Source organism: Leptodactylus fuscus, chromosome 6 (genome assembly GCF_031893055.1).
Source record: "Leptodactylus fuscus isolate aLepFus1 chromosome 6, aLepFus1.hap2, whole genome shotgun sequence".
NCBI classification, from domain to species: domain Eukaryota; kingdom Metazoa; phylum Chordata; class Amphibia; order Anura; family Leptodactylidae; genus Leptodactylus; species Leptodactylus fuscus.
In genome coordinates this window covers 99,841,939-99,850,032 of record NC_134270.1, presented here as the reverse complement: position 1 = coordinate 99,850,032, position 8,094 = coordinate 99,841,939, and positions in this window count along the sequence as shown.

The following is an 8,094-nucleotide window of genomic DNA, read 5'->3' as shown; positions in this document are numbered from 1 at the left end:
AACTGCTACCTTGTATCACAATGGACTCATACATGTTTAATGAACTCCACACCTGTCAGCACGTTATAAAAGTAATGGCTCCCGGGGTGCAGGGTTATAAAACCACCTACAGGAAGGGATGTGCCATGCTGCTCCAACCTGATATCAACAGGAAAAAATTTATTATTAATCTATAAATTCACAATCATCAAACTCATAGCAGAAGTTTATAGGGCGACTCCCCAGCAGATAAAAAGGAAAAAAAAAAATAGGCTAAGGCCACACATAGTAAAACTAAAAAAAAAAAAAAAAAAAAAAAAAAAAAAAAAAAGCGTGGAAAAAGAATGCACTGAAAACACAATGGAAAGATGCTTGCAAAAATCAGTTATGTTTTGTTACAGATATTTTGAGTTTTTGCCACCCCAGAATACAATTCTACAGAAAAAAATGCTGCATTTTTACAGGTAAAATTAACATTCTGCAGCATTCAAACCATTAATCATCATCTGCCCCTTTTTTGGCCGTATCTTTTGCCTTTTTTAGACTAGTTTTACTGTGGTGCCTATTTATGATGTAGGTGCAGCTCCTTGTTAAAGGTTGTGTACATGTTAGTTTAGGTACAGTATACACTTTGCCCCCTTTTTTATTATTAAATAAAAGGCACATTTTTCCCCCTTTTTAAAGCAATCTGACCTTATGGGCTGTTTTAACCCCTTCCCGCCGATGGCATTTTTTGATTTTCATTTTTTGACTCCCCTCCTTCTAAACCCCATAACTTTTTTATTTCTCCGCTCCCAGAGCCATATGAGGTCTTAATCTTTGCGAGACAAATTTTTCTTCATGATGCCAACTTTAATTATTCTGTATATGTACTGGGAAGCTGGAAAAAAATTCAGAATGGGGTGAATTTGAAGAAAAAGTGCATCTCTGCTTTGGTTTTACGGCGTTCACTGTGCAGCCAAAGTGACATGTCCTCTGTATTCTGTGTTTTGGTATGATTCCGGGGATACCAAATTTATATGGTTTTATTTACATTTTAACCCCCTAAAAAAAAAAAAAAAAAAAAAATTGTTAAAATTTTTTTCTAAAAGTCGCCATATTCTGACAGCCGTGACTTTTTTATACGTCCGTGTACAGGGATGCATAGGGTGTCTTTTTTTGCGGGGCCGAGTGTACTTTTTAGTTCTACCATTTTGGAGAATTGCTTTTGCTTTGATCACTTATTATTCAAATTTTTATCAGAATCAAAACAGTGAAAAAACGGCGGTTTGGCATTTTTGACTATTCTTTCCCGCTACAGCGTTTACCGTACAGGAAAAATATTTTTATAGATTTGTAGAGCGGGTGATACCTAACATGTATGTGTTTCACAGTATTTAACTACTTTTATATGTGTTCTAGGGAAAGGGGGGGGGGGGTGATTTTAATACTTTTTAATAATTTTTATATTTTTTTCACTTTAATTTTTTTTTTCCATTTATTAGACCCCCTAGGGGTCTTGAACCCCAGGGGGTCTGATCACTAATGCAATGCATTACAACGCTCCCGGCTGTCATGGAAACGTGACGTCTGCCCTGGAGCATGCTCCAGGCGCCAGCGATCACTGGTAAAATGGCGGTGCCCCTTTGACCATGGCGCCGGAGGAGTTAAAGCAGTAGACACCCGGCAGCTATGGCGGCTGCCCGACTCGTCGCCATAGTTACACACTCGGCATGCGCCATAATAGTACGGCGGATGTTGGGAAAGGGTTAAACTGCTTATATACTGGAGTGTAGAGATGAGCGAACACTAAAATGTTCGAGGTTCGAAATTCGATTCGAACAGCCGCTCACTGTTCGAGTGTTCGAACGGGTTTCGAACCCCATTATAGTCTATGGGGAACATATACTCGTTAAGGGGGAAACCCAAATCCGTGTCTGGAGGGTCACCAAGTCCACTATGACACCCCAGGAAATGATACGAACACCCTGGAATGACACTGGGACAGCAGGGGAAGCATGTCTGGGGGCATAAAAGTCACTTTATTTCATGGAAATCCCTGTCAGCTTGCGATTTTCGCAAGCTAACTTTTCCCCATAGAAATGCATTGGCCAGTGCTGATTGGACAGAGTACGGAATTCAACTAATCAGCGCTGGCTCTGCTGGAGGAGGCGGAGTCTAAGATCGCTCCACACCAGTCTCCATTCAGGTCCGACCTTAGACTCCGCCTCCTCCGGCAGAGCCAGTGCTGATTGGCTGAAGGATGGCCAATGCATTCCTATGCGAATGCAGAGAGTGCTGAGCCAGTTCTGCTCAACTACACATCTGATGCACACTCGGCTCTGCTACATCTGATGCACACTCGGCACTGCTACATCAGATGTAGCAATCTGATGTAGCAGAGCCGAGGGTGCACTAGAACCCCTGTGCAAACTCAGTTCACGCTAATAGAATGCATTGGCCAGCGCTGATTGGCCAATGCATTCTATTAGCCCGATGAAGTAGAGCTGAATGTGTGTGCTAAGCACACACATTCAGCTCTACTTCATCAGGCTAATAGAATGCATTGGCCAGCGCTGATTGGCCAGAGTACGGAACTCGACCAATCAGCGCTGGCTCTGCTGGAGGAGGCGGAGTCTAAGATCGCTCCACACCAGTCTCCATTCAGGTCCGACCTTAGACTCCGCCTCCTCCGGCAGAGCCAGCGCTGATTGGCCGAAGGCTGGCCAATGCATTCCTATGCGAATGCAGAGACTTAGCAGTGCTGAGCCAGTTCTGCTCAACTACACATCTGATGTAGCAGTGCCGAGTGTGCATCAGATGTGTAGTTGAGCAGAGTCTAAGGTCGGACCTGAATGGAGACTGGTGTGGAGTGATCTTAGACTCCGCCTCCTCCAGCAGAGCCAGCGCTGATTGGTTGAGTTCCGTATTCTGGCCAATCAGCGCTGGCCAATGCATTCCTATTGGAAAAAGTTTATGTCACAAAAATCACAATTACACACCCGATAGAGCCCCAAAAAGTTATTTTTAATAACATTCCTACCTAAATAAAGGTTATCCCTAGCTATCCCTGCCTGCACAGCTATCCCTGTCTCTTAGTCACAAAGTTCACATTCTCATATGACCCGGATTTGAAATCCACTATTCGTCTAAAATGGAGGTCACCTGATTTCGGCAGCCAATGACTTTTTCCGATTTTTTTCGATGCCTCCGGTGTCGTAGTTCCTGTCCCACCTCCCCTGCGCTGTTATTGGTGCAAAAAAAGCGCCAGGGAAGGTGGGAGGGGAATCAAATTTTTTTTGGAGTTTGCCACGTGATGTTCGATTCGAATCGAACACATCGAACAGCCTGATATCCGATCGAACATGTGTTCGATAGAACACTGTTCGCTCATCTCTACTGGAGTGCATTTACTCCTACCACAAAAAACTTACATAAAAAAGGAACAAGTAGCTTAACAAACATGTTTTTTTTCCCGCAATGTGGAAAAAAAGAGCAAATAAAATCTCATTGTCATTTTGTTAAAGGTCCATTCACATGGAGTAAACACACGCTCATTTTCGCAAAATACACGAGTAAAGGATACACATGTAAAAGTAAGACTCCCATTGACTTCAATGACTTTTTACATGTGTACAAAAAAAAAAAAAAAACACCACCAAAAAACGCAACGCTTTTCCACTAGTAGAAGTCAGCGTGGAAAATTCAGCGCCAAATAAAACGCCATTTTCCTCTGTGTGAATGGACCCTAAACCAGCTCAGGACAGGCCACAAAAAAAAAAACAAAAAAAACAAAACACAAAGCTGAGAGATCTGTGCTGGACTGGCTTAGGAGACTTCTGTTTCTCGGTGCAGGTGGCAATGCTATGACATCATCGTGACTCCTGCGCTGAGACGTGGATGTCCTATAAATGGGTCAAGAAGAGGAGGTGGTGTCCCCATCAAGGGATCGTAGGTAAGAGAGGACAACTGGTTTTGTATTTTTAAATAGGTTGTTACTTACTAGAGTAACCCAGTAAGCCGGTAATTGGCACCATTTACTTTCCTATTCCCGATCCTGGTCATGGCCGCCTCCGCTGCCCCTTCTGCTATGGGATGCAGAAGGGGGAAGCAAGCTGTGAGCAGGAGTGGGGATCAGTAAGTGAGGCAGCAGGCCTGTTACCTGCTGGGGTTACTCCAGCAGTTAACCTAATAAAAACGCCAACAAATACTACTATTATACTATAGGGTCTCTCCAGAGTTCACATGGAGTTTTTTGGTAAGGATCTTGATGGAATCCGCCTCAAAATCCTGATTAAAAAAACACTACTCCCATTGAAATCAATGGGAGCCGGTCATTTCTTTTTCCCGCGAGCGGCCTGTTCCATCTCCCGGAAAAAAGAAACATGCTCACTCTTCAGGCGGATGCCACGGCCGGTTCAGCCGCCTGAAGACACTCCCTCCCGACTAGGCCCATTCATTTGGGCCTAATCTGGAGCAGAGTGCCACAATGATGCCGGTGAACTGTAACGGCATCCAGTCGCAGCTACCGTTTTTTGGTCCAGATCCGAGGCGGCCTCCGCCTCAAATTTCAGACCAAAAAAAACTCCATCTGAACTAAACCTTAGGACACTATTAGATAATGCTGACCTGTATTGTTCACAGGAAGTTAGATAAGATAATCCTTTAATCCGAGAAGTATAAGGCTGGGTTCACACAGGGTTTTTTGGGCTGGATTTTGACGAGGAGGCCGCCTCAGAATCCGGGTCAAAAAACTGCTTGCTGGGACTGGATGCTGGTTCAGTGCCCAAATGAATGAGCCTGGTCAGGAGGGAGTGTTCGTACTGCGACACAAAACCATTAGCAGAAAAGAGAAGCGAACAGCTCCCATTGAAGTCAACAGGAGGCGGGGTTTTTTTAGCCGGATTCTGTTGCGGATTCCACGTCAAAATCCGGCCAAAAAAAAAAAAAATTGTGAACCCAGCCTTAGGCCTATACAGATTTTCAGTCTATGATTACAGCACAAAGATAAAACCAGAACCTCCTAAATGACAGAGGTCTAGCAATGAATATTGTTGTTTGGGTGAGACAGAAATGGTGATCATATGTTCTCTGGACAGCCAAAGCTTGATTCATTCTTGCTTTTTGCTGCCTACTACTCCACATACATCTCCAGATCCTTCCCAGTTTTGTCCTACAATTCTTCACAAACTGCCCAAACTTACTGTCTGACTATGGACATAACCAGATCCTAAGGCAAGGGTTACACAGCGATTTTGGCCATGACCTTAAAATCATACAGCCAAAGATCGTAGCAGCAAATGAAGTTAAATGCAGTTGTGTTGCAGTTTACAAGTTTGGTTTTGCTGCAAATCTTTTATTAGCAGCCATGTACGCAGCAATACCCTGCAATCTTTATGCAAGACAGCAGTCCTAACTTTATTGATTTAATGAATTTTCCAAAAGTTTCAGTTTTAGCCCGAACTCTAAACTTTTGGTGTTTATCACCCATGAATCACTATTGTACACTGGGGTCTCCTCAGAACCTAGCATATAATATGGAGAGGCCCATGATGACTAAAGATAACGGTTATACTTGCTTTACTTCTCCTGGACATCTTTGCAGTATTCGACAACATCCTCCTCAGGCTGATATCACATACCGCAGGGTCATTGCTGGGACCCATGATTGAGCCTCAGTGGTCATGTGGCGTGATCTGAGCTCGGCACTCTCCAACATGACCGCTAAAGTCCAATCATAGGCCTCAGGCACATGATGTCAGACGGAGGCCAAAAGAGCTCTGAAGAGGACTTTGGGGGACCAATAGACACCCAGAGAGGTTTATATAACTTGTTGTTTTTTACTCATCTCGGCTGGTGCCACATAAGTTTGTCCACTATCTATTCGATTATTCTAATTGGTAGTAGCCAATATTTTACTCACCAATCCCCACTCCTGACATTTCTGGCCTTTGCTTCAGCCTCAAGGGTACGGGTATTGAAGAACGCTGTAGCACCCTTTGGAGGATGAAGCAAAAGCGGGACTGAACAGGAGTGGGAATCGGTGAGTTAAATATCAGCCTCTACTTCTTGGAATTAACCAATAGATAGCAGCTGATCAAACAGTTCAATTTGTACCAGGACGCGCTGTCAGAGGCCATTGCCTCAAGTTTGCCTCATGGTAGGTGCGTCCTCGAGTGAAACCACTGATGTCTAACAGCCAATGGTCACAAGATAGGGGATAAGCGTTTCATCAGTGTTCAACCGCTGGAACTCTGCATCCGATGGGAAAATTGGTAATGCACTTCTAAGGGACTGACAGATAAAGCAAGTATAGTCTATCATTATTATACAAATGGCATGATAGTTGTGCATTTCTCTCTCACAGGAGAGTGTCCCAGCAGTTGAACCCTCAGTGATCACACTCTCAATCCCTAATCTATGGCTGAGGTTGTGTAGTGTTGATGGGCAAACCCCTTTTGGGTTAATTCTCCACATTGCAGAAAAGCAGCATTTTTGGCTGCTGTGGAAATTCCGCAGAAAAAAAAAAAAAAATTCTCACAGTTTTGTTTCATCTCTTCCACATATTCATACCTCCCAACCATTCTGATTTCCACAGGACATTCACAAATTCGGTGTCCTGTCTCGCGGTCCCGGTCAGCATGTCCCGATTCAACTCATCGGCGTCCTCCAGACACCGATGAGTTGAACACTTATGCCAATAAAGCAGGAGCTGTCACTGCTCAGCTCCTGCCTCACCGCTGCGCTCCAGCTTCGATGTCACATTGGGCCTACAACTATGTGAGTGGAGAGAGAGCGGCGGCGGAGCATTGGAAGGTGAGTATAAGTATTTGTGTTAAACATTGAGGGGAACGTAATGTAGGGGGCCTATGAAACTTGGGGAATATGTGGGGGGGGGGAACAGCATGACACTTGGGAAGATGAAGGGGGGGGGGAAGAACGGCATGACATTGATGTAGGTTAAGGGGGGTGGACATGAATCTGGGGGCAGAGATGGGGGTTATATGAAACTGTGGGAGAGGAGGGGGAATGTAATTTACAGGTGACTATAGGAGGATTATTATGTGTGGGGGCACTTGAAAATGAATGAGAATGGGCAGAGTCAACATAAGTGGGCGGAGATAACAGCACGCACCGCATATTTTGTTCCTCTTTCGGCTCTTCAAAAGTTGGGAGGTATGCATATTGCAGAGAAAAAAAAATAACTGCAAAAAAAACTGCGTATTTAAAAAGCGTAGTAGGTTATTTTTAGTTGCAAAATTGCAAGTGTTTTCCCTATAGATTTAATAGAAAGAAACTGCAATAAAACCTTAATAAAAATGCTGCAGAATGTCTTGCCCACCCCCTCAGAATGTAGCAGTAGTCATCTGCAGCTCATCACTTAGCCAGGGCAGCTCATTATCATAAGGCCTTAGGGGCGATGATGAAGCTGTTTGAATGGATTATGGCAGCTCTGCTATATATTAGATTATCCCTAAACTAGTCCTATGCCCCAGGCCTGCTACAGCTAATTTATCTCTCAGCGGGCCAGTCCTTCACATTAACAAGTGGACACATCTAACTGCTGCAGCCCTTTCATGCCTCCCTATGGTTGATTGATCTTGTCACCCCATCATCCTGCATCCATATGTTTTAATGTTTCGCTTCTGAAGCATAAAGTAGTCATTTTTGCATATCAATGAACTCTGCTTTTGATCAACATGTAAAGAATATTTGCACTCACTGACAAGAAGCATAGGTCTTAAACTGATAAGGAATTGAAATGTACGTTTCATTTTCAAAAAAAAAAAAGTTATTCCTATTTTGGCAAATTAATGTGAAGATGGGAGTAAGTGCTCCGCTACACCAGTTCCATAACTCCAAAGAGGTGAATGCTATGTAGCTCATTCATATATATCATCTCACCTTGGAGACTCCTGATTTTCAGACCCCCTTCACCTGGAATATGGGAACTTTCACCCAACTGCTGGCTCATTAATATTAACTGTAACGTCACCTCAGCACAGTGAATATCAATGAAGAGGCTGTTGGGGATCCTTTCTGGTCAAAGTTTGGTTCTATTTATTTTTTTACTAGGTGTGAGTCAAGTTTTGAACTCAGGATAGGAGGTTTGTATCAAGTCTTATCTGCAGTATA